The sequence below is a fragment of the Puntigrus tetrazona genome, unplaced genomic scaffold, assembly GCF_018831695.1.
Source record: "Puntigrus tetrazona isolate hp1 unplaced genomic scaffold, ASM1883169v1 S000001074, whole genome shotgun sequence".
Taxonomy (NCBI): Eukaryota; Metazoa; Chordata; class Actinopteri; order Cypriniformes; family Cyprinidae; genus Puntigrus; species Puntigrus tetrazona.
The window spans coordinates 39,228-67,104 of NW_025048662.1; the positions used below are offsets into that span (position 1 = coordinate 39,228).

The window sequence follows — 27,877 nt, forward strand, 5'->3', positions numbered from 1 at the left end:
TAAAGGCCTGCGCCAACAATCTCACCCCATTACTATAAAACTTTTATGGGAATGATCTTGGCCGGGTTAAGTGTGACTTCTCGTAAGCTTTCCCACTCGACCATGGTAACCCTGGAAGAATTTTTTGCCGTTCAAAGCCTAAATCTAGACATCCAGGCTCACAGACGCACCCCATAACAGTAACACATTACTGGGAATGATTTTATTCAGTAAAGGCCTGGGCCCACAGAGTCACTCCATTACTATAACACTATTAGGGGCATGATCTTGGCCGGGTTAAGTGTGACTTCACGTAGGTTTTCCCACTTGACCATGGTAACCCTGGAAGAAGTTTTTGCCGCTTCAAAACCTACGTCCAGACATCCAGGCGATATTGGCCGGTTTAAGTGCGACTTCTCGGACGCTAATCCACTCGACCATGGTAACCCTGGAACAAATGTTTGAGCGCTCAAAATCTACGCCCAGACATCCAGGCTCACAGACTAACCCCATAACAGTAACACATTACTGGGTATGATTTTATTCAGTAAAGACCATGTATTACAGTTTTCTTTAAGGCCTGGGCCCACAAACTCACCCCATTACTATGACACTTTCATGGGCATGATCTTGGCCGGGTTAAGTGTGACTTCTCGTAGGTTTTCCCACTCGACCATGGTAACCCTGGAACAAATATTGAAGCGTTCAAAACCTAAATCCAGACATCCAGGCTCACAGACTAACCCCATAACAGTAACACATTACTGGGCATGATTTTATTCAGTAAAGGCCTGGGCTCTCAGACTCACCCTATTACTAAAACAGGTGTGATTTTGGCCGGGTTAAGTGTGACTTCTCGTAGGCTTCCCCACTCGACCATGGTAACCCTTGAAGAAATTTTTGCCGCTCAAAACCTAAATCCAGACATCCAGGCTCACAGACTAACCCAATAACAGTAACACATTACTGGGTATGATTTTATTCAGTAAAGGCCTGGGCCAACAGACTCACCCCAAACTATAAAACTTTTATGGGAATTATCATGGCCGGGTTAAGTGTGACCTCTCGTAGGCTTTCCCACTCGACCATGGTAACCCTGGAAGAAATTTTTAAGCGTTCAAAACCTACGTCCTGACATCCAGGCAATATTGGCCGGTTTAAGTGCGACTTCTCGGAGGCTAATCCACTCGACCATGGTAACCCTGGAACAAATGTTTGAGCATTCAAAACTAAGTCCAAACATCCAGGTTCACAGACTAACCCCATAACAGTTACACATTACTGGGCATGAATTTACTCAGTAAAGGCCTGGGCCCACAAACTCACCCCATTACTACAAAACTGTTATGGGTATGATCTTGGCAGGGTTAAGCGTGACTTCTCGTAGGCTTTCCCACTCGACCATGGTAACCCTGGAGGAAATTTTTAAGCGTTTAAAACCTAAGTCCAGACATCTAGGCGCTTCATCCAGGCGATATTGGCGGTTTAAGTGCAACCTCTCGGACGCTAAACCGCTCGACCATGGTAACCCTGGAACAAATATTGAAGCGTTCAAAACGTAAATCCAGACATCCAGGCTCACAGACTAACCCCATAACAGGAACACATTACTGGGCATGATTTTATTCACTAAAGGCCCTGTATTATAGCTTTCTTTAAAGCCTGGACCCACAGACTCACCCCATTACTATAACACTTTCATGGGCATGATCTTGGCCGGGTTAAGTGTGACTTCTCGTAGGTTTTCCCACTCGACCACGGTAACACTGGAACAAATATTTGAGCGTTCAAAACCTACGTCCAGTGTAACCCGTGATACGTAATGTAAGGTTTGGACCTACTCTGCTGATAGACCAGTTAGTGCAAAGGTTTGGTTCGTCCGAGGAGAGAGAGAGAGAATGTAGCAGAAGTGAACAAGTTACTTGAATGAAATTTTATTTTAGTGATCCCTTTAAACCAAATAAACAACACAGACTTATAATTAGGAAAATGAACAAATAAAACAAAGTATAATTTCTCTGAATGACGTACCCAAGTTTCACAAAAGCCTCAATGAACTGATAAAAAAACCTGAGGATTCAGAAATTCCGTCTCAATTGTCAATTAATTGATGGTAATCTCAGTCTTTAGTCTCCACTCCAGATCAGGACAAAGTGAACTGTGCAATTTCACTCCTACCAGTTGAAGGTGTGCAAGTTTAGTTTCTGTGTCTGTCCAACCGGTGAAATTCACGCAAAGGTTTCAAAGATTCGCTTAAAGGAGGCTCGCCAGTCCAACTCCACACCGCAGTTATATGAAGAGTTGAGACAGTTCAAGAATAGTTCTCACTTCAGCCGATTCATCCAGGAAAGGAACTCACATGGAACAAGAGCAGAACAAAGGGAAGAAAACCTGGCCTTGAAGACATAAGGCCACAAAATAACAACAATTAGTATTGGATAACAATTTCACATCGATTAACATTCATTCACACACGATGCAATAAATTGTCCATCTAAGCATCATTTCTCCTTAACAATCAAGATATTATTAATTGTTGTGTACTTTCTTATATATCCTTTTTTGTTTGTTTGTTATACAATTACACCTTTATAATTTTTATACTATCAGCCAGCATGTTTGTTCCCACTTCACACATTATATTTGTCAACAGTACTGCACCCTTTGATACAACACAATAAATTCAGACTGCTTTAAAATAGCAAAATAAAAAAAACATTAACTCACCAAGGAACTAATATACATGTACATCAAATGAACCAGGACATTTGCAGATGAACCCTGTTTCAGACGTCACTCTCAATTGCCTTCAGCTTCTCTGACCCTTTGGTTAGACATATTAGCACCACATGTTATATTAGCTTCATGCTAGCGTTTCGATAACATTATCAACATCGGGCCAATCACAATGTGAATAATATATTACTTGAGTTTGTTTAACAGCTAATATATCTTTATATACATGTGATCATCTTACTTAATCTCTCTCATTTCGTGCCTTGAATCTTCCGAAACTGCATCTCACATCTGCTCACATGAGAGGCTCACGAGGAAAAGGAACGATAGCGAATCCTCTGCTCTCTAAAAATTGCCGCGATCGCGGACCCCTATGACGTCATTCACCCGCGACCTCATTGCCGAAGTGAAAGAATGCGCTATTGGTCACAATTATAACTTTGATATTTTTTTTCCCACAGTCATGGTTATGTTTGGTTCTTGTTTTTTTTTTTTTTTAAAAACAACTATTATTTAATTAATATTATTGCTGAGTTAATGTACTAGTATGCACTTGTTTATGCATTAGTAATCTGGGTTACACCTCCCCCCCCTAACTCTAGGCACGTCCTCGGCCATGCTTGAGGTTGACTTGTCACCAGTGAGGGAAAAGTAACAGGCATATTCAAGGAATGGTCAACTGACGTGGATTCTTCCAAGGAGGTAGTAAGTGCTGAACTCAACCCTTGCAATAGGGACTGCACAACCATGGTTAACGGATTTCCCAGCTTAGGGTACTCAAATTTTTTTGGGGGCCTACACTGCCTTTTAGAACGTCTTGGGCCCATGCCTTCAAGGTCATCATCCATAGATTGTTGGCTACTTGAACCACCTTGGACAGGTGGTGTCTGGTCATGGGGTTGGACTTCCTCACTCAGGCTATCCGACAGACCTGAAGACTCCAGTACATTCTCATTTAAAGGTTTTACTAGCTCTGGGATTTTACTGTCGTTACAGCTTTGATTTCGGCAGGTCTCCACACTAACTTTGTCTTCAGGCACTGTAGAATCTACTCCAATATGATTTCTGGTAGAATTCTCCATGGGTAGATGACTTTCCTCTCCATTGTTTGTTTGGTAATGGGTCTCTTTCCCTTCTCCCAAGCTTACATCAGGTAAGATTTCTACTAAAGGGTCCACTGGAACCAGAGGTTGTTCATCAGTGTCATTCAGGTTCTCTTGTGCAGGATTTACCACAGCTGGAGATGACTCCACTGACTTAGATTCAGGTAAGGTTCCTGAATTCAGTAAACTTCCTGGAAAAGGTGAGATGGTCTTTGTGCTGAAATCCAATTGGAACCTTGAATGGTTTGTATGAACAGGCTCATCCTCTGATTCTGACTGACTGCTCATGAAAGGCTCCTGTTGGACGGCTTCATTTACAGAGTGGGACCTGGTTCTAGGCTTACGACTTACCTGTAGAGGATTTGACTCTTCAATTTCACTCACACCAAGAAACCCACAAGGCAGCAGCAAGTCACGATGTAAGGTGCGGACTGGTCCATCTTTTCCATCAGGGCACACTGTATACACTGGCATGTCACCTGCTTTACTGAGTACCACATAAATCTCGGATTCCCATTTGTCGGACAGCTTGTGTTTCCCTATCAGTTTCACATTTCGCACCAGGACCAGATCACCCCGTTCAAGTGCAGAGGCATTTACATTCTTGTCAAAACGTCTTTTATTCTGATCGGCTACTTTTGATGCATTGTGAGTAGCAACTTTGTAGCTTTCTCTAGTCGATTTTTTAGGGATTTCACATATTGTGAATGTGACAGAAATGAGGTACTGGAGAGTCCAAAAGCGAGATCGACTGGTAGTCGGGGCTGCCTGCCGAACATAAGCTCATAGGGTGAGTACCCTGTTACATCACTCCTAGTACAGTTATACGCATGCACCAAGGGTCTGACATGATCTTTCCAATGAGCCTTGTTCTTGTTCTCCAGGGTACCTAGCATCTGCAAAAGGGTTCTATTAAAACGTTCCACCGGATTCCCTCTAGGATGGTAGGGGGTGGTCCTCACTTTGCGGATGCCAGCCATCCTACACAGCTCTTGGATGGTGCGAGATTCAAAGTCTGGCCCTTGGTCACTGAGCAGCTTTTCAGGAAAGCCATAATGGACAAAGAAATTATCCCATAGACATTTAGCAACGGTTTGTGCTTTTTGGTTTCGGGTAGGAATCGCTACAGCATACTTAGTAAAATGGTCTGTGATGACCAAAATATCCTTGGTGTTACTGCTGTCTGGTTCCAGCGTTAAGAAGTCTATACAGACCAGTTCTAAAGGCCTATGGGTTTGAATGTTAACCAAGGGGGTGGCTTTCTGGGGACGAGTCTTCCTACGAACGCAGCGCGCTCGCACCTTTGATCTTCTCTTCAACATCCGCAACCATCTTTGTCCAGTAAAATCTGGAGCGGAGAAGATCGAGGGTTCTCTCCAGGCCAAAATGACCCATGTCATCATGGAGACTGGTAAGTACCATTTCTCGAAGATCTTGAGGTAAAGCCAGTTGGTTCACAACTTTTCCTCCATCCATCCTCTTCCTATATAATAACCCATCCTTTAGCTCAAGTTTGTTCCATTGTCTCATCCACAGGTTTACTGCAGGTGAGTGGAATTTTAGACTTGCAGGTCTGCAATTTGACTCCAAATAACCAATTACCTCTTTAATTTCAGGGTCTGCTCGCTGCCTCCCGATCAGATCCTCTACAGACAGGTGAGGCATCTCAGGAAGACCATGGCCCTTTTCTTCCTCAATTTCTGGAGGTAATGCTTTTGCATTCATGCTTAAGGACTCCATTAAAGTTAACGGGAAGGGCTGAGAGTCAAGGGACTGTCTGACTTGATGTTTGTCACAGATTGCCTCCACTACCTCTGGCAAGATGATCTTGGTGTGGCCTTGAAGATCTGCAAGATGATGTAAAGTGAACTGTTTGATTCTCTCTTGCTCTTTTTAGATTCCCAGTCATTCAAGGGTTCACCATTTGGACGACGAGACAGTCCATCCGCATCTTGATTTTGAGATCCTGCTCTGTACTGTATCTTAAAGTTGTACATTGAGAGACTGGATAACCATCTATAACTAGTGGCATCGAGCTTGGCTGAGGTAAGGACATAAGTGAGTGGATTGCTATCCGTGACCACTGTGAAGTCTGCACCATATAGGTAATCATGGAATTTGGTGGTAATTGCCCATTTAAGAGCCAAAAATTCCAATTTGTGGGCTGGGTACTTGGCCTCACACTTTGTTAATCCACGGCTAGCATAAGCTATGACTCTCATGTGTCCCTGCTGTTCTTGATACAATGCTGCTCCAAGACCGGTGGCACAAGCATCAGTGTGAAGTATGTAAGGCAGACAAGGGTTTGCATACCCCAATATAGGAGCAGAAGTTAACTTTTCTACAAGAGTGTCAAACGCCTGCTGACACCCAGTAGTCCATCGGTCACCCAGCAAATCTTTGGGATCGAGATAAGTGCGATCTTTATCTTTGTCTTTGCTTTTACCCTTTCGGACCGGAGGATAGCCAGCAGTAAGGTGGTTTAACGGCTTAGCTATCTTGGAGAAATCTCTAACAAATCTCCGGTAGTATCCTGCAAATCCCAGGAAGGACTTCAGTTCTCGAAGGTTCTGGGGCCTGGGCCATGTTCTGATGGCCTCTATTTTTGATGGGTCAGTTTCCACACCCTTCTCAGAAACGATGTGGCCCAAATAACGCACAGACGTTTTGAAGAATTTGCACTTTTCGGGTGAGAGCTTTAAACCAAATTCTTTCAGGCGGCTCAGAACTTGCATCAGCCGACGCTCATGCTCTTCAAGGGTTTCGGAAAAGATGATGACATCATCTATGAAGACCAACACTTCTCTTCTATTCAAGTCACCCATACAGCGCTCCATAAGCCGCTGAAATGTGCTGGGCGCGTTGGTAATCCCCTGCGGCATGCGGTTAAACTCCCAAAAACCAAGAGGGCATACAAACGCAGTCTTCTGTTTATCCGCTTCATCCATTTCAATCTGGTAATACCCAGACTTTAGATCCAGAACGGAAAACCACTTGGAACCGGTCAATACAGAGAACACTTCCTCTAGGTTTGGGAGAGCGTATGCGTCACGGATGGTCTGAGAGTTAAGCTTTCTGAAATCAATACATAGCCGCACTGAGTTGTCTTTTTCTGACTACTACAATGGGGGATGCGAATGGGGATTCTGACTCCCGAATTATCCCAGCTGCTAACAACTCCTCTAGATGCTTCCTGACAGCACTAATGTCTTGTGGATGGATGGGTCGAGCTCTTTGCTTAAAAGGAGTCTCATCTCTCAGTTTGATTCGATGCTTCACCTTATCAGAGTGCCCGTAATCCATGTCATTTAGAGCAAAAACCTCGGGCATAGAATTTAACAAGGCCGATATTCGTTCTTTCCACTCAGAGGGCAAAGGGGAGTCTCCAAAATCAAAAGGTATCTGGAGGCCTTTAGACTTTTCTTTCTGGTGTTTTAGAAACATCTCTTGCTAATGGCTTGTCCATTACCTGTTGGACAGCATGTAACTCCGAAATCACAATCTTGGGCGGGATGACAATATCAGACTGAGTTTCATTCTTGACCACCACAGGCAAGGAGAAGAAACGCTTCCCAGGTAATGTGTGCAATCCACTAGCAACTAATAACCCCCCTGGAAGAGGAGACCTTGTGGGATGACTGATAACAGTAAGTTTTTCTGCTGGAAGGCATTTCAGGCAAACAACCCCATCCAGAACAGCAGTATGCCCTGCCAACACAGTTTCAGGGACAGTCCCTTTTAATGTCACACATCCAAAGGTTTCAGCACATGACTGTTTATGTCTCACATCGAGTGTCTTCAGCACTGCAGCATACCCATGATAACCTGGATTGGGGCTTACAGTCTCATTTTGCACATAGTTGGAGTAAAGTGCATCGAGGGTATTTGTGCCAATGAGGACTTGTGGAACATTTATCAAATCTGGGACCACCAGTGCCAATGTGGTAACCTCAGCATCTGTTCCTAAGAACTCCTTAGGAAACTTTAGAGCTACGTCCACATACCCCAGGTAAGGCACAGACTGTCCATTTGCCCCTTCCACTTCCAGCAGAGACTCCAGAGATTGCAAAGGGTGATGAGACAGGTACTTTTTGTAAAAAGATAAAGGAATTGTGGTCACCTGGGAACCAGTTTCTAAAAGGCAGTTCACTTGAATTTCATCAATGCAGATATGGGCAGTACATTTCATTCCGATTAGCCCTTGTGGCAGTTTGGGTTTAGGGCACTGATGTTTCATCTCAGTCTCTATATGCCCTGCTACAGAGACTGCCTGCTGTTTAACTGAGCAGTAATTGTTTGGTTCTTCAGATCCCACTGGGCTTGTTTTTCTCTTAACTGGCATTTCTTTTCATATACTTTAGAGGATTGGGATCATTTTCACAATTGATGGCGAGGTGTCCATCCTCTCCACATCTAAAGCAATATCCAGGACGAGGACGGGAGGATGTCACAAAACCCCTTCTTTGCTGGTTATTTTCATCCTTCTCTGTCTGTCTATTCTGGAATTTCACTGAGGAGCCTTTGGAGGCAAATGTCTTCCCTGTCCGCTGTTGGGGGGTTTCAGGAGCTGTTAAGTGAGCCTTTAATTCTGCCACTTGTTTCTTTAACCCAGCTAACTCCTTAGATTCTGGGTTTTCTTCTGGTCTTTCTTTTTCAGAAATGCATGTTTTCATAGCATTTACTTGTGCTTGTAGTTCTCTTAGTTCTTTCTTTAGCTGTTTCATATCATCATTTTTCGGACTCTCAGGCTGACCTTTCTGGTAAGTTGAGGTTTGAATAGCAGCAACCTGTGCATGCAGTTCCGATATTTGAGCCCTAATGGTATCAACCTCTTCAGCTGCTACAACTGCATCACGAGAGCATGCTGACATTTGATGTGTTGCAATTCTCAGTTTGGAGGTGTTACTCTGTTTGTTTAGTCCAAAATGGCTACGCATTCTGTCCTCTTTTGAGGCTTGCCGATCTTCCTCGGTGCGAATAGATACTACCAACTCTGCAAAGGAAGGTGGGTTGGTTTTTTTCTTCTCTAGCTGTAGGCTAGCAATTAATCCATTATCCCAACATCCACGGCAAAATTGTCTTATGAGACAACGACTTTGCTCACTTCCAGAAATGCCACCTCTCCTTACAGTTGTGCTCAGCATGACCTGTAGTCGGTGTAAATAACTGGAAGCCTTTTCTCCTGGGTTCTGTAGCATGGTCATAAATTTTGCCAATAGCTCGTCTCCATCCTCCACAGATCCATAGACAGATTCTAACAGTTCCAAGTATGCTAATGGTGAAGACTGGGGGCTCATGTGTTTAATAACATCAGCTGCAGGAGGGAGCAGACTATCAATTATTCTCCTGGTTCGTGACAAGTCCGAAATAGAAGGGTCATCCAGCAGAAATTGAACATTCGCCCGCCAAGTGTCAAAGTCTGGTTCATTCACTGGTCTAGGAACTTTCCCAGAGAAGGATTTAAGACGGAAAGAGGTAGGTTGTATTGCAGCAGTGTCATTTGTTCTGACAATGTGTTCAACTACAACTTTTTGCACGCTGGGTGGATCAATCATGTCCATAGTAAGATCTGTATGAGGTGATACTGTAACTTTGGGATTGCTAGTTCTACTATTAAATCTTTCCTTGGCCAGGTTTTGGGATTTCTTTGACTCAATTCCATTTATTGGGAAATTGTTTGATGACAGAGGGGCTGCGTGATCTGTGGTCACTCTCTGTGATTTGTCCGGAGAAGACTGTCCGTCCAACGAGTTAGCTGTGCTATCACTCAATTGAGAGTCTGCTGCATCTGTGTCCTCAAATCTTTCGTCTGAATTAGGTGAGGGCTCTGTGAGAGAATGACCAGATTTCATCTTTTTTAACTCCTCCTGGAGTACTTCTTCAATTGACTTGCCACTAGCATTAGCAATAATCTGCAGTTCTTCCAAATACTCTTTTGCACTAGCTGCATGAGGGTAGACAGAGCTTAAGGCACGCACATTAAAAGTAGTATCTGGATTTAGCGTACTGACTATTATTACAGGAAGTAGAGGCTTTAATGTTTTCATGGCAGAGCTATAGGTGAATTCTATAATGCTATGACGATGGAATTCAGAGTTTGGGTCATCAATGAGAAAGTTACTGGCTGATACTACCAAACCTCATAAGCCATGCTTCTAGGTCATGATCTGTTTCAGTTAATGTCAAACCTCCAGCTATTACAGCATTTGCGACATTTACCTTCTCTCTGATTATGACATCCATGTTTTAATATTTTGCTCAATGTATGATTTCAATAGAACTCAGATCTTTCACTTTTTCACCCTGCTGCAGGCCAATCTCTCTCCTGGCTGGCTCGCCACTTTTTTTGTAACCCGTGATACGTAATGTAAGGTTTGGACCTACTCTGCTGATAGACCAGTTAGTGCAAAGGTTTGGTTCGTCCGAGGAGAGAGAGAGAGAATGTAGCAGAAGTGAACAAGTTACTTGAATGAAATTTTATTTTAGTGATCCCTTTAAACCAAATAAACAACACAGACTTATAATTAGGAAAATGAACAAATAAAACAAAGTATAATTTCTCTGAATGACGTACCCAAGTTTCACAAAAGCCTCAATGAACTGATAAAAAAACCTGAGGATTCAGAAATTCCGTCTCAATTGTCAATTAATTGATGGTAATCTCAGTCTTTAGTCTCCACTCCAGATCAGGACAAAGTGAACTGTGCAATTTCACTCCTACCAGTTGAAGGTGTGCAAGTTTAGTTTCTGTGTCTGTCCAACCGGTGAAATTCACGCAAAGGTTTCAAAGATTCGCTTAAAGGAGGCTCGCCAGTCCAACTCCACACCGCAGTTATATGAAGAGTTGAGACAGTTCAAGAAAAGTTCTCACTTCAGCCGATTCATCCAGGAAAGGAACTCACATGGAACAAGAGCAGAACAAAGGGAAGAAAACCTGGCCTTGAAGACATAAGGCCACAAAATAACAACAATTAGTATTGGATAACAATTTCACATCGATTAACATTCATTCACACACGATGCAATAAATTGTCCATCTAAGCATCATTTCTCCTTAACAATCAAGATATTATTAATTGTTGTGTACTTTCTTATATATCCTTTTTTGTTTGTTTGTTATACAATTACACCTTTATAATTTTTATACTATCAGCCAGCATGTTTGTTCCCACTTCACACATTATATTTGTCAACAGTACTGCACCCTTTGATACAACACAATAAATTCAGACTGCTTTAAAATAGCAAAATAAAAAAAACATTAACTCACCAAGGAACTAATATACATGTACATCAAATGAACCAGGACATTTGCAGATGAACCCTGTTTCAGACGTCACTCTCAATTGCCTTCAGCTTCTCTGACCCTTTGGTTAGACATATTAGCACCACATGTTATATTAGCTTCATGCTAGCGTTTCGATAACATTATCAACATCGGGCCAATCACAATGTGAATAATATATTACTTGAGTTTGTTTAACAGCTAATATATCTTTATATACATGTGATCATCTTACTTAATCTCTCTCATTTCGGTGCCTTGAATCTTCCGAAACTGCATCTCACATCTGCTCACATGAGAGGCTCACGAGGAAAAGAAACGATAGCGAATCCTCTGCTCTCTAAAAATTGCCGCGATCGCGGACCCCTATGACGTCATTCACCCGCGACCTCATTGCCGAAGTGAAAGAATGCGCTATTGGTCACAATTATAACTTTGATATTTTTTTCCCACAGTCATGGTTATGTTTCGGTTCTTGTTTTTTTTTTTTAAAAAAAACAACTATTATTTAATTAATATTATTGCTGAGTTAATGTACTAGTATGCACTTGTTTATGCATTAGTAATCTGGGTTACACCAGACATCCAGGATCACAGATTAATCCCATAACAGTAACATATTACTGGGCATGACTTTATTTAGTAAAGACATGGGCCCACAGACTCACCCCATTACTATAACAGGCGTGACCTTGGCCGGGTTAAGTGTGACTTCTCGTAGGCTTTCCCACTCGACCATGGTAACCCTGGAAGAACTTTTTAAGCGTTCAAAACCTAAACCCAAACATCCAGGCTCACAGACTAACCCAATAACAGTAACACATTACTGGGCATGATTTTATTCAGTAAAGGCCTGAGCCCACAGACTCACACCATTACTATAACACTATTATGGGCATGATCTTGGCCGGGTTAAGTGTGACTTCTCGTATGCTTTCCCACTCGACCATGGTAACCCTGGAAGAAATATTGAAGCATTCAAAACCTAAATCCAGACATCCATGCTCACAGACTAACCCCATAACAGTAACACATTACTGGGCATGATTTTATTCAGTACAGGCCTGGGCCCACAGACTCACCCTATTACTATAACAGGCGTGATCTTGGCCGGGTTAAGTGTGACTTCTTGTATGCTTTCCCACTCGACCATGGTAACCCTGGAAGAAATATTGAAGCATTCAAAACCTAAATCCAGACACCCAGGCTCACAGACTAACCCCATAACAGTAACACATTACTGGGCATGATTTTATTCAGTAAAGGCCTGAGCCCACAGACTCAACCCATTACTATAACACTATTATGGGCATGATCTTGGCCATGTTAAGTGTGACTTCTCGTATGCTTTTCCACTCGACCATGGTAACCCTGGAAGAAATATTGAAGCATTAAAAACCTAAATCCAGACATCCAGGCTCACAGACTAACCCCATAACAGGAACACATTACTGGGCATGATTTTATTCAGTAAAGGCCTGGGCCCACAGACTTACCCCATTACTGTGACGGGCGTGATCTTGGCCGGGTTAAGTGATACTTCTCGTAGGCTTTCCCACTCGACCATGGTAACCCTGGAAGAAATATTGAAGCATTCAAAACCTAAATCCAGACATCCAGGCTCACAGACTAACCCCATAACAGTTACACATTACTGGGAATAATTTTATTCACTATAGGCCCTGTATTACAGTTTTCTTTAAGGCCAGGGCCCACAAACTCACCCCATTATTATGAAACTTTCACAGGCATGATCTTGGTCGGGTTAAGTGTGACTTCTTGTAGGCTTTCCCATTCGACCATGGTAATCCTGGAAGAAGTATTTAAGCGTTCAAAACCTAAGTACAGACATTCAGGCGATATTGGCCAGTTTAAGTGCGACTTCTCGGACGCTAATCCACTCGACCATGGTAACCCTGGAACAAATATTTGAACATTCAAAACCTACGTCCAGACATCCAGGCTCACAGACTAACCCCAGTAACAGTTACACATTACAGGGCATGATTTTATTCAGTAAAGGCCTGGGCCCACAGACTCACCCCATTACTTTAACACTATTATGGGCATGATCTTAGCCGGGTTAAGTGTGACTTCTCATATGCTTTCCCACTCGACCATGGTAACCCTGGAAGAAATATTGAAGCATTCAAAACCTAAATCCAGACATCCAGGCTCACAGACTAACCCCATAACAGTTACACATTACTGGGCATGATTTCATTCAGTAAAGGCCTGGGCACACAAACTCACCCCATTATTACAACACTATTATGGGCATGATCTTGGTCGACTTAAGTGTGACTTCTCGTAGGCTTTCCCACTCGACCATGGTAACCCTGGAACAAATATTTGAGCGTTCAAAACCTACGTCCAGACATCCAGGCTCACAGATTAACCCCATAACAGCTAAACATTACTGCGTATGACTTTATTCAGTAAAGGCCTGGGACCAGAAACTCAACCCATTACTATAACACGTTTATGGGCATGGTCTTGGCAAGGTTAAGCGTGATTTGTCGTAGGCTTTCTTACTCAACAATGGTAACCCTGAAAGAAACTTTTAAGCATTCAAAGCCTACGTCCAGACATCCAAGCACACAGACTCAGCCCTTAACAGTAACACATTACTGGGCATGATTTTATTCAGTAAAGGCCTGCGCCAACAATCTCACCCCATTACTATAAAACTTTTATGGGAATGATCTTGGCCGGTTAAGTGTGACTTCTCGTAAGCTTTCCCACTCGACCATGGTAACCCTGGAAGAATTTTTGCCGCGTTCAAAGCCTAAATCTAGACATCCAGGCTCACAGACGCACCCCATAACAGTAACACATAACTGGGAATGATTTTATTCAGTAAAGGCCTGGGCCCACAGACTCACTCCATTACTATAACACTATTAGGGGCATGATCTTGGCCGGGTTAAGTGTGACTTCACGTAGGCTTTCCCACTTGACCATGGTAACCCTGGAAGAAGTTTTTAAGCGTTCAAAACCTACGTCCAGACATCCAGGCGATATTGGCCGGTTTAAGTGCGACTTCTCGGACGCTAATCCACTCGACCATGGTAACCCTGGAACAAATGTTTGAGCGTTCAAAACCTACGTCCAGACATCCAGGCTCACAGACTAACCCCATAACAGTAACACATTACTGGGTATGATTTATTCAGTAAAGACCATGTATTACAGTTTTCTTTAAGGCCTGGGCCCACAAACTCACCCCATTACTATGACACTTTCATGGGCATGATCTTGGCCGGGTTAAGTGTGACTTCTCGTAGGCTTCCCCACTCGACCATGGTAACCCTTGAAGAAATTTTTAAGCGTTCAAAACCTAAATCCAGACATCCAGGCTCACAGACTAACCCAATAACAGTAACACCTTACTGGGTATGATTTTATTCAGTAAAGGCCTGGGCCAACAGGCTCACCACAAACTATAAAACTTTTATAAATTATCATGGCGGGTTAAGTGTGACCTCTCGTAGGCTTTCTCACTCGACCATGGTAACCCTGGAAGAAATTTTTAAGCGTTCAAAACCTACGTCCTGACATCCAGGCAATATTGGCCGGTTTAAGTGCGACTTCTCGGAGGCTAATCCACTCGACCATGGTAACCCTGGAACAAATGTTTGAGCATTCAAAAACTAAGTCCAAACATCCAGGTTCACAGACTAACCCCATAACAGTTACACATTACTGGGCATGAATTTACTCAGTAAAGGCCTGGGCCCACAAACTCACCCCATTACTACAAAACTGTTATGGGTATGATCTTGGCAGGGTTAAGCGTGACTTCTCGTAGGCTTTCCCACTCGACCATGGTAACCCTGGAGGAAATTTTTAAGCGTTCAAAACCTAAGTCCAGACATCTAGGCGCTTCATCCAGGCGATATTGGCCGGTTTAAGTGCAACCTCTCGGACGCTAATCCGCTCGACCATGGTAACCCTGGAACAAATATTGAAGCGTTCAAAACGTAAATCCAGACATCCAGGCTCACAGACTAACCCCATAACAGGAACACATTACTGGGCATGATTTTATTCACTAAAGGCCCTGTATTATAGCTTTCTTTAAAGCCTGGACCCACAGACTCACCCCATTACTATAACACTTTCATGGGCATGATCTTGGCCGGGTTAAGTGTGACTTCTCGTAGGTTTTCCCACTCGACCACGGTAACACTGGAACAAATATTTGAGCGTTCAAAACCTACGTCCAGACATCCAGGATCACAGATTAATCCCATAACAGTAACATATTACTGGGCATGACTTTATTTAGTAAAGACATGGGCCCACAGACTCACCCCATTACTATAACAGGCGTGACCTTGGCCGGGTTAAGTGTGACTTCTCGTAGGCTTTCCCACTCGACCATGGTAACCCTGGAAGAACTTTTTAAGCGTTCAAAACCTAAACCCAAACATCCAGGCTCACAGACTAACCCAATAACAGTAACACATTACTGGGCATGATTTTATTCAGTAAAGGCCTGAGCCCACAGACTCACACCATTACTATAACACTATTATGGGCATGATCTTGGCCGGGTTAAGTGTGACTTCTTGTATGCTTTCCCACTCGACCATGGTAACCCTGGAATAAATATTGAAGCATTCAAAACCTAAATCCAGACATCCATGCTCACAGACTAACCCCATAACAGGAACACATTACTGGGCATGATTTTATTCAGTAAAGGCCTGGGCCCACAGACTCACCCCATTACTGTGACGGGCGTGATCTTGGCCGGGTTAAGTGATACTTCTCGTAGGCTTTCCCACTCGACCATGGTAACCCTGGAAGAAATATTGAAGCATTCAAAACCTAAATCCAGACATCCAGGCTCACAGACTAACCCCATAACAGTTACACATTACTGGGCGTGATTTTATTCAGTAAAGACCTGAGCCCACAGACTAGCCCCATTACTATGACACTTTCATGGGCATGATCTTGGCCGGGTTAAGTGTGACTTCTCGTATGCTTTTCCACTCGACCATGGTAACCCTGGAAGAAATATTGAAGCATTAAAAACCTAAATCCAGACATCCAGGCTCACAGACTAACCCCATAACAGGAACACATTACTGGGCATGATTTTATTCAGTAAAGGCCTGGGCCCACAGACTCACCCCATTACTGTGACGGGCGTGGTCTTGGCCGGGTTAAGTGATACTTCTCGTAGGCTTTCCCACTCGACCATGGTAACCCTGGAAGAAATATTGAAGCATTCAAAACCTAAATCCAGACATCCAGGCTCACAGACTAACCCCATAACAGTTACACATTACTGGGAATAATTTTATTCACTAAAGGCCCTGTATTACAGTTTTCTTTAAGGCCAGGGCCCACAAACTCACCCCATTATTATGAAACTTTCACAGGCATGATCTTGGCCGGGTTAAGTGTGACTTCTTGTAGGCTTTCCCATTCGACCATGGTAATCCTGGAAGAAGTATTTAAGCGTTCAAAACCTAAGTACAGACATCCAGGCGATATTGGCCAGTTTAAGTGCGACTTCTCGGACGCTAATCCACTCGACCATGGTAACCCTGGAACAAATATTTGAACATTCAAAACCTACGTCCAGACATCCAGGCTCACAGACTAACCCCATAACAGTTACACATTACAGGGCATGATTTTATTCAGTAAAGGCCTGGGCCCACAGACTCACCCCATTACTTTAACACTATTATGGGCATGATCTTGGCCGGGTTAAGTGTGACTTCTCATATGCTTTCCCACTCGACCATGGTAACCCTGGAAGAAATATTGAAGCATTCAAAACCTAAATCCAGACATCCAGGCTCACAGACTAACCCCATAACAGTTGCACATTACTGGGCATGATTTCATTCAGTAAAGGCCTGGGCACACAAACTCACCCCATTATTACAACACTATTATGGGCATGATCTTGGTCGACTTAAGTGTGACTTCTCGTAGGCTTTCCCACTCGACCATGGTAACCCTGGAACAAATATTTGAGCGTTCAAAACCTACGTCCAGACATCCAGGTTCACAGATTAACCCCATAACAGCTACACATTACTGCGTATGACTTTATTCAGTAAAGGCCTGGGACCAGAAACTCAACCCATTACTATAACACGTTTATGGGCATGGTCTTGGCAAGGTTAAGCGTGATTTGTCGTAGGCTTTCGTACTCAACAATGGTAACCCTGGAAGAAACTTTTAAGCATCCAAAGCCTACGTCCAGACATCCAAGCACACAGACTCAGCCCTTAACAGTAACACATTACTGGGCATGATTTTATTCAGTAAAGGCCTGCGCCAACAATCTCACCCCATTACTATAAAACTTTTATGGGAATGATCTTGGCCGGGTTAAGTGTGACTTCTCGTAAGCTTTCCCACTCGACCATGGTAACCCTGGAAGAATTTTTTAAGCGTTCAAAGCCTAAATCTAGACATCCAGGCTCACAGACGCACCCCATAACAGTAACACATAACTGGGAATGATTTTATTCAGTAAAGGCCTGGGCCCACAGACTCACTCCATTACTATAACACTATTAGGGGCATGATCTTGGCCGGGTTAAGTGTGACTTCACGTAGGCTTTCCCACTTGACCATGGTAACCCTGGAAGAAGTTTTTAAGCGTTCAAAACCTACGTCCAGACATCCAGGCGATATTGGCCGGTTTAAGTGCGACTTCTCGGACGCTAATCCACTCGACCATGGTAACCCTGGAACAAATGTTTGAGCGTTCAAAACCTACGTCCAGACATCCAGGCTCACAGACTAACCCCATAACAGTAACACATTACTGGGTATGATTTTATTCAGTAAAGACCATGTATTACAGTTTTCTTTAAGGCCTGGGCCCACAAACTCACCCCATTACTATGACACTTTCATGGGCATGATCTTGGCCGGTTAAGTGACTTCTCGTAGGTTTTCCCACTCGACCATGGTAACCCTGGAACAAATATTGAAGCGTTCAAAACCTAAATCCAGACATCCAGGCTCACAGACTAACCCCATAACAGTAACACATTACTGGGCATGATTTTATTCAGTAAAGGCCTGGGCTCTCAGACTCACCCTATTACTAAAACAGGTGTGATTTTGGCCGGGTTAAGTGTGACTTCTCGTAGGCTTCCCCACTCGACCATGGTAACCCTTGAAGAAATTTTTAAGCGTTCAAAACCTAAATCCAGACATCCAGGCTCACAGACTAACCCAATAACAGTAACACATTACTGGGTATGATTTTATTCAGTAAAGGCCTGGGCCAACAGACTCACCACAAACTATAAAACTTTTATGGGAATTATCATGGCGGGTTAAGTGTGACCTCTCGTGGCTTTCTTTCCCACTCGACCATGGTAACCCTGGAAGAAATTTTTAGCGATCAAAACCTACGTCCTGACATCCAGGCAATATTGGCCGGTTTAAGTGCGACTTCTCGGAGGCTAATCCACTCGACCATGGTAACCCTGGAACAAATGTTTGAGCATTCAAAAACTAAGTCCAAACATCCAGGTTCACAGACTAACCCCATAACAGTTACACATTACTGGGCATGAATTTACTCAGTAAAGGCCTGGGCCCACAAACTCACCCCATTACTACAAAACTGTTATGGGTATGATCTTGGCAGGGTTAAGCGTGACTTCTCGTAGGCTTTCCCACTCGACCATGGTAACCCTGGAGGAAATTTTTAAGCGTTCAAAACCTAAGTCCAGACATCTAGGCGCTTCATCCAGGCGATATTGGCCGGTTTAAGTGCAACCTCTCGGACGCTAAACCGCTCGACCATGGTAACCCTGGAACAAATGTTTGAGCATTCAAAACCTACGTCCAGACATCCAGGCTCACAGACTAACCCCATAACAGGAACACATTACTGGGCATGATTTTATTCACTAAAGGCCCTGTATTATAGCTTTCTTTAAAGCCTGGACCCACAGACTCACCCCATTACTATAACACTTTCATGGGCATGATCTTGGCCGGGTTAAGTGTGACTTCTCGTAGGTTTTCCCACTCGACCACGGTAACCCTGGAAGAAATTTTTAAGCGTTCAAAACCTAAATCAAGACATCCAGGCTCACAGACTAACCCAATAACAGTAACACATTACTGGGTATGATTTTATTTAATAAAGGCCTGGGCCCACAAACTCACCCCATTATTACAACACTATTATGGGCATAGTCTTGGCCGGGTTAAGTGTGACTTCTCGTAGGCTTTCTTACTCGACCATGGTAACCCTGGAAAAACTTTTAAGCGTTCAAAACCTACGTCCAGACATCCAGTCGAGATTGGCTGGTTTAAGTGCGACTTCTCGGACGTTAATCCACTCGACCATGGTAACCCTGGAACAAATGTTTGAGCATTCAAAACCTACGTCCAGACATCCAGGCTCACAGACTAACCCCATAACAGTAACACATTACTGGGTATGATTTTATTCAGTAAAGGCCTGGGCCAACAGACTCACCACAAACAATAAAACTTTTATGGGACTTATCATGGCTGGGTTAAGTGTGACCTCTCGTAGGCATTCCCACTCGACCATGGTAACCCTGGAAGAAAATTTTAAGCGTTCAAAACGTAAATCCAGACATCCAGGCTCACAGACTAACCCCATAACAGGAACACATTACTGGGCATGATTTTATTCACTAAAGGCCCTGTATTATAGCTTTCTTTAAAGCCTGGACCCACAGACTCACGCCATTACTATAACACTTTCATGGGCCTGATCTTGGCCGGGTTAAGTGTGACTTCTCGTAGGTTTTCCCACTCGACCATGGTAACCCTGGAACAAATATTGAAGCGTTCAAAATCTAAATCCAGACATCAAGGCTCACAGACTAACCCCATAACAGTAACACATTACTGGGCATGATTTTATTCAGTAAAGGCCTGGGCTCTCAGACTCACCCTATTACTAAAACAGGTGTGATCTTGGCCGGGTTAAGTGTGACTTCTCGTAGGCTTTTCCTACTCGACCATGGTAACCCTGGAAGAAACTTTTGAGCATTCAAAACCTACGTCCAGACATCCAAGCACACAGACTAACCCCTTAACAATAACACATTACTGGGCATGATTTTATTCAGTAAAGGCCTGGGCCACAGACTCACTCCATTACTATAACACTATTATGGGCATGATCTTGGCCGGGTTAAGTGTGACTTCTCGTAGGCTTTCTTACTCGACCATGGTAACCCTGGAAAAACTTTTAAGCGTTCAAAAACTACGTCCAGACATCCAGTCGATATTGGCTGGTTTAAGTGCGACTTCTCGGACGTTAATCCACTCGACATTGGTAACCCTGGAACAAATGTTTGAGCATTCAAAACCTACGTCCAGACATCCAGGCTCACAGACTAACCCCATAACAGTAACACATTACTGGGTATGATTTTATTCAGTAAAGGCCTGGGCCAACAGACTCACCACAAACTATAAAACTTTTATGGGAATTATCATGGCCAGGTTAAGTGTGACCTCTCGTAGGCTTTCCCACTCGACCATGGTAACCCTGGAAGAAATTTTTAAGCGTTCAAAACCTACGTCCTGACATCCAGGCAATATTGGCCGGTTTAAGTGCGACTTCTCGGAGGCTAATCCACTCGACCATGGTAACCCTGGAACAAATGTTTGAGCATTCAAAAACTAAGTCCAAACATCCAGGTTCACAGACTAACCCCATAACAGTTACACATTACTGGGCATGAATTTACTCAGTAAAGACCTGGGCCAACAAACTCACCCCATTACTACAAAACTGTTATGGGTATGATCTTGGCAGGGTTAAGCGTGACTTCTCGTAGGCTTTCCCACTCGACCATGGTAACCCTGGAAGAAATTTTTAAGCGTTCAAAACCTAAGTCCAGACATCTAGGCGCTTCATCCAGGCGATATTGGCCGGTTTAAGTGCAACCTCTTGGACGCTAATCCACTCACCATGGTAACCCTGGAACAAATATTGAAGCGTTCAAAACGTAAATCCAGACATCCAGGCTCACAGACTAACCCCATAACAGGAACACATTACTGGGCATGGTTTTATTCACTAAAGGCCCTGTATTATAGCTTTCTTTAAAGCCTGGACCCACAGACTCACCCCATTACTATAACACTTTCATGGGCATGATCTTGGCCGGGTTAAGTGTGACTTCTCGTAGGTTTTCCCACTCGACCATGGTAACATTGGAACAAATATTTGAGCGTTCAAAACCTACGTCCAGACATCCAGGATCACAGATTAATCCCATAACAGTAACATATTACTGGGCATGATTTTATTTAGTAAAGACATGGGCCAACAAACTCACCCCATTATTACAACACTATTATGGGCATGATCTTGGTCGACTTAAGTGTGACTTCTCGTAGGCTTTCCCACTCGACCATGGTAACCCTGGAACAAATATTTGAGCGTTCAAAACCTACGTCCAGACATCCAGGCTCAAAGATTAACCCCATAACAGCTATACATTACTGCGTATGACTTTATTCAGTAAAGGCCTGGGACCAGAAACTCAACCCATTACTATAACACTTTTATGGGCATGGTCTTGGCAGGGTTAAGCGTGACTTCTCGTAAGCTTTCTTACTCGACAATGGTAACCCTGGAAGAAACTTTTAAGCATTCAAAGCCCACGTCCAGACATCCAAGCACACAGACTAACCCTTTAACAGTAACACATTACTTGGATTGATTTTATTCAGTAAAGGCCTGGGCCAACAGACTCACCCCATTACTATAAAACTTTTATGGGAATGATCTTGGCCGGGTTAAGTGTGACTTCTCGTAGGCTTTCCCACTCGACCATGGTAACCCTGGAACAAATGTTTGAGCATTCAAAACCTACGTCCAGACATCCAGGATCACAGATTAATCCCATAATAGTAACATATTACTGGGCATGGTTTTATTTAGTAAAGACATGGGCCAACAAACTCACCCCATGATTACAACACTATTATGGGCATGATCTTGGTTGACTTAAGTGTGACTTCTCGTAGGCTTTCCCACTCGACCATGGTAACCCTGGTACAAACATTTGAGCGTTCAAAACCTACGTGAAGACATCCAGGCTCACAGATTAACCCCATAACAGCTACACATTACTGCGTATGACTTTATTCAGTAAGGGCCTGGGACCAGAAACTCAACCCATTACTATAACACTTTTATGGGCATGATCTTGGCAGGGTTAAGCGTGACTTGTCGTAGGTTTTCTTACTCAACAATGGTAACCCTGGAAGAAACTTTTAGGCATTCAAAGCCTACGTCCAGACATCCAGGCACACAGACTAACCCCTTAACAGTAACACATTACTGGGCATGATTTTATTCAGTAAAGGCCTGGGCCAACAGTCTCACCCCATTACTATAAAACTTTTATGGGAATGATCTTGGCCGGGTTAAGTGTGACTTCTCGTAGGCTTTCCCACTCGACCATGGTAACCCTGGAAGAATTTTTTAAGCGTTCAAAGCCTAAATCTAGACATCCAGGCTCACAGACGCACCCCATAACAGTAACACATTACTGGGAATGATTTTATTCAGTAAAGGTCTGGGCCCACAGACTCACTCCATTACTATAACACTATTAGGGGCATGATTTTGGCCAGGTTAAGTGTGACTTCTCGTAGGCTTTCCCACTTGACCATGGTAACCCTGGAAGAAGTTTTTAAGCATTCAAAACCTACGTCCAGACATCCAGGCGATATTGGCCGGTTAAAGTGCGACTTCTCGGACGCTAATCCACTCGACCATGGTAACCCTGGAAGAAACTTTTGAGCATTCAAAACCTACGTCCAGACATCCAAGCACACAGACTAACCCCTTAACAATAACACATTACTGGGCATGATTTTATTCAGTAAAGGCCTTGGCCCACAGACTCACTCCATTAATATAACACTATTATGGGCATGATCTTGGCCGGGTTAAGTGTGACTTCTCGTAGGCTTCCCCACACGACCATGGTAACCCTTGAAGAAATTTTTAAGCGTTCAAAACCTAAATCCCGACATCCAGGCTCACAGACTAACCCAATAACAGTAACACATTACTGGGTATGATTTTATTTAATAAAGGCCTGGGCCCACAAACTCACCCCATTATTACAACACTATTATGGGAATAGTCTTGGCCGGGTTAAGTGTGACTTCTCGTAGGCTTTCTTACTCGACCATGGTAACCCTGGAAAAACTTTTAAGCGTTCAAAACCTACGTCCAGACATCCAGTCGAGATTGGCTGGTTTAAGTGCGACTTCTCGGACGTTAATCCACTCGACCATGGTAACCCTGGAACAAATGTTTGAGCATTCAAAACCTACGTCCAGACATCCAGGCTCACAGACTAACCCCATAACAGTAACACATTACTGGGTATGATTTTATTCAGTAAAGGCCTGGGCCAACAGACTCACCCTATTACTAAAACAGGTGTGATCTTGGCCGGGTTAAGTGTGACTTCTCGTAGGCTTTCTTACTCGACCATGGTAACCCTGGAAGAAACTTTTGAGCATTCAAAACCTACGTCCAGACATCCAAGCACACAGACTAACCCCTTAACAATAACACATTACTGGGCATGATTTTATTCAGTAAAGGCCTGGGCCCACAGACTCACTCCATTACTATAACACTATTATGGGCATGATCTTGGCCGGGTTAAGTGTGACTTCTCGTAGGCTTTCTTACTCGACCATGGTAACCCTGGAACAAATGTTTGAGCATTCAAAACCTACGTCCAGACATCCAGGCTCACAGACTAACCCCATAACAGTAACTCATTACTGGGTATGATTTTATTCAGTAAAGGCCTGGGCCAACAGACTCACCACAAACTATAAAACTTTTATGGGAATTATCATGGCCAGGTTAAGTGTGACCTCTCGTAGGCTTTCCCACTCGACCATGGTAACCCTGGAAGAAATTTTTAAGCGTTCAAAACCTACGTCCTGACATCCAGGCAATATTGGCCGGTTTAAGTGCGACTTCTCGGAGGCTAATCCACTCGACCATGGTAACCCTGGAACAAATGTTTGAGCATTCAAAAAGTCCAAACATCCAGGTTCACAGACTAACCCCATAACAGTTACACATTACTGGGCATGAATTTACTCAGTAAAGGCCTGGGCCCACAAACTCACCCCATTACTACAAAACTGTTATGGGTAAGATCTTGGCAGGGTTAAGCGTGACTTCTCGTGAGGCTTTCCCACTCGACCATGGTAACCCTGGAAGAAATTTTTAAGCGTTCAAAACCTAAGTCCAGACATCTAGGCGCTTCATCCAGGCGATATTGGCCGGTTTAAGTGCAACCTCTTGGACGCTAATCCACTCGACCATGGTAACCCTGGAACAAATATTGAAGCGTTCAAAACGTAAATCCAGACATCCAGACTCACAGACTAACCCCATAACAGGAACACATTACTGGGCATGATTTTATTCACTAAAGGCCCTGTATTATAGCTTTCTTTAAAGCCTGGACCCACAGACTCACCCCATTACTATAACACTTTCATGGGCATGATCTTGGCCGGGTTAAGTGTGACTTCTCGTAAGTTTTCCCACTCGACCATGGTAACATTGGAACAAATATTTGAGCGTTCAAAACCTACGTCCAGACATCCAGGATCACAGATTAATCCCATAACAGTAACATATTACTGGGCATGGTTTTATTTAGTAAAGACATGGGCCAACAAACTCACCCCATTATTACAACACTATTATGGGCATGATCTTGGTCGACTTAAGTGTGACTTCTCGTAGGCTTTCCCACTCGACCATGGTAACCCTGGAACAAATATTTGAGCGTTCAAAACCTACGTCCAGACATCCAGGCTCAAAGATTAACCCCATAACAGCTACACATTACTGCGTATGACTTTATTCAGTAAAGGCTTGGGACCAGAAACTCAACCCATTACTGTAACACTTTTATGGGCATGGTCTTGGCAGGGTTAAGCGTGACTTCTCGTAAGCTTTCTTACTCGACAATGGTAACCCTGGAAGAAACTTTTAAGCATTCAAAGCCTACGTCCAGACATCCAAGCACACAGACTAACCTTTTAACTGTAACAAATTACTTGGATTGATTTTATTCAGTAAAGGCCTGGGCCAACAGACTCACCCCATTACTATAAAACTTTTATGGGAATGATCTTGGCCGGGTTAAGTGTGACTTCTCGTAGGCTTTCCCACTCGACCATGGTAACCCTGGAACAAATATTTGAAAGTTCAAAACGTACGTCGAGACATCCAGGCTCACAGACTAACCCCATAACAGTTACACATTACTGGGAATGATTTTATTCAGTAAAGGCCTGAGCCCACAGACTCAGCCCATTACTATAACAATATTATTGGTATGATCTTGGCCGGGTTAAGTGTGACTTCTCGTATGCTTTCCCACTCGACCATGGTAACCCTGGAAGAAATATTGAAGCATTCAAAACCTAAATCCAGACTTCCAAGTTCACAGACTAACCCCACAACAATTACACATTACTGGGCATGATTTTACTCAGTAAAGGCCCTGTATTACAGTTTTCTTTAAGGCCTGGGCCCACAAACTCAACCCATTACTATAACACTTTTATGGGCATGATCTTGGCAGGGTTAAGCATGACTTGTCGTAGGCTTTCCCACTCAACCATGGTAACCCTGGACCAAATATTGAAGCATTCAAAACCTAAATCCAGACATCCAGGCTCACAGACTAACCCCATAACAGTGACACATTACTGGGCATGATTTTATTCAGTAAAGGCCTGGGCCTACAGACTCACCCCATTACTATAACAGGCGTGATCTTGGCTGGGTTAAGTGTGACTTCTCGTAGGCTTTCCCACTCAACCATGGTAACCCTGGACCAAATATTGAAGCATTCAAAACCTAAATCCAGACATCCAGGCTCACAGACTAACCCCATAACAGTGACACATTACTGGGCATGATTTTATTCAGTAAAGGCCTGGGCCCACAGACTCACTCCATTACTATAACACTATTATGGGCATGATCTTGGCCGGGTTAAGTGTGACTTCTCGTAGGCTTCCCCACTCGACCATGGTAACCCTTGAAGAAATTTTTAAGCGTTCAAAACCTAAATCCAGACATCCAGGCTCACAGACTAACCCAATAACAGTAACACATTACTGGGTTTGATTTTATTCAGTAAAGGCCTGGGCCCACAAACTCACCCCATTATTACAACACTATTATGGGCATGATCTTGGCCGGGTTAAGTGTGACTTCTCGTAGGCTTTCTTACTCGACCATGGTAACCCTGGATAAACTTTTAAGCGTTCAAAACCTACGTCCAGACATCCAGTCGATATTGGCTGGTTTAAGTGCGACTTCTCGGACGTTAATCCACTCGACCATGGTAACCCTGGAACAAATGTTTGAGCATTCAAAACCTACGTCCAGACATCCAGGTTCACAGACTAACCCCATAACAGTAACACATTACTGGGTATGATTTTATTCAGTAAAGGCCTGGGCCAACAGACTCACCACAAACTATAAAATTTTTACGGGAATTATCATGGCCGGGTTAAGTGTGACCCCTCGTAGGCTTTCCCACTCGACTATGGTAACCCTGGAAGAAACTTTTAAGCGTTCAAAACCTACGTCCAGACATCCAGGCAATATTGGCCGGTTTAAGTGCGACTTCTCGGTGGCTAATCCACTCGACCATGGTAACCCTGGAACAAATGTTTGAGCATTCAAAACCTAAGTCCAAACATCCAGGTTCACAGACTAACCCCATAACAGTTACACATTACTGGGCATGAATTTACTCAGTAAAGGCCTGGGCCCACAAACTCACATCATTACTACAAAACTTTTATGGGTATGATCTTGGCTGGGTTAAGCGTGACTTCTCGTAGGCTTTTCCACTCGACCATGGTAACCCTGGAAGAAATTTTTAAGCGTTCAAAACCTAAGTCCAGACATCTAGGCGCTTCATCCAGGCGATATTGGCCGGTTTAAGTGCAACCTCTCGGACGCTAATGCACTCGACCATGGTAACCCTGGAACAAATATTGAAGCGTTCAAAACGTAAATCCAGACATACAGGCTCACAGACTAACCCCATAACAGGAACACATTACTGGGCATGATTTTATTCACTAAAGGCCCTGTATTATAGCTTTCTTTAAAGCCTGGACCCACAGACTCACCCCATTACTATGACACTTTCATGGGCATGATCTTGGCCGGGTTAAGTGTGACTTCTTGTAGGTTTTCCCACTCGACCATGGTAACACTGGAACAAATATTTGAGCGTTCAAAACCTACGTCCAGACATCCAGGATCACAGATTAATCCCATAACAGTAACATATTACTGGGCATGATTTTATTTAGTAAAGACATGGGCCAACAAACTCACCCCATTATTACAACACTATTATGGGCATGATCTTGGTCGACTTAAGTGTGACTTCTCGTAGGCTTTCCCACTCGACCATGGTAAACCTGGAACAAATATTTGAGCGTTCAAAACCTACGTCCAGACATCCAGGCTCACAGATTAACCCCATAACACCTACACATTACTGGGCATGATTTCATTCAGTAAAGGCCTGGGCCAACAGTCTCACCCCATTACTATAAAACTTTTATGGGAATGATCTTGGCCGGTTAAGTGTGACTTCTCATAGAATTTCCCACTCGACCATGGTAACCCTGGAAGAAGTTTTTAAGCGTTCAAAACCTACGTCCAGACATCCAGGCGATA

General features: G+C 43.5%; 2 long non-coding RNA genes across 2 annotated transcripts; both read right to left on the minus strand.

The window, feature by feature from the left end:
* Positions 1-1,892: 1,892 nt before the first annotated feature.
* On the minus strand, positions 1,893-2,974 carry LOC122340920. Its single transcript, XR_006250396.1, has 3 exons — positions 2,957-2,974; positions 2,707-2,803; positions 1,893-2,375 (listed from the first exon to the last, which is right to left on the minus strand). It is a non-coding gene; the product is annotated as an uncharacterized LOC122340920 (long non-coding RNA).
* Positions 2,975-10,299: 7,325 nt separating this feature from the next.
* On the minus strand, positions 10,300-11,419 carry LOC122340921. The gene is made up of 3 exons (XR_006250397.1): positions 11,339-11,419; positions 11,089-11,185; positions 10,300-10,757 (listed from the first exon to the last, which is right to left on the minus strand). It is a non-coding gene; the product is annotated as an uncharacterized LOC122340921 (long non-coding RNA).
* Positions 11,420-27,877: the final 16,458 nt, after the last annotated feature.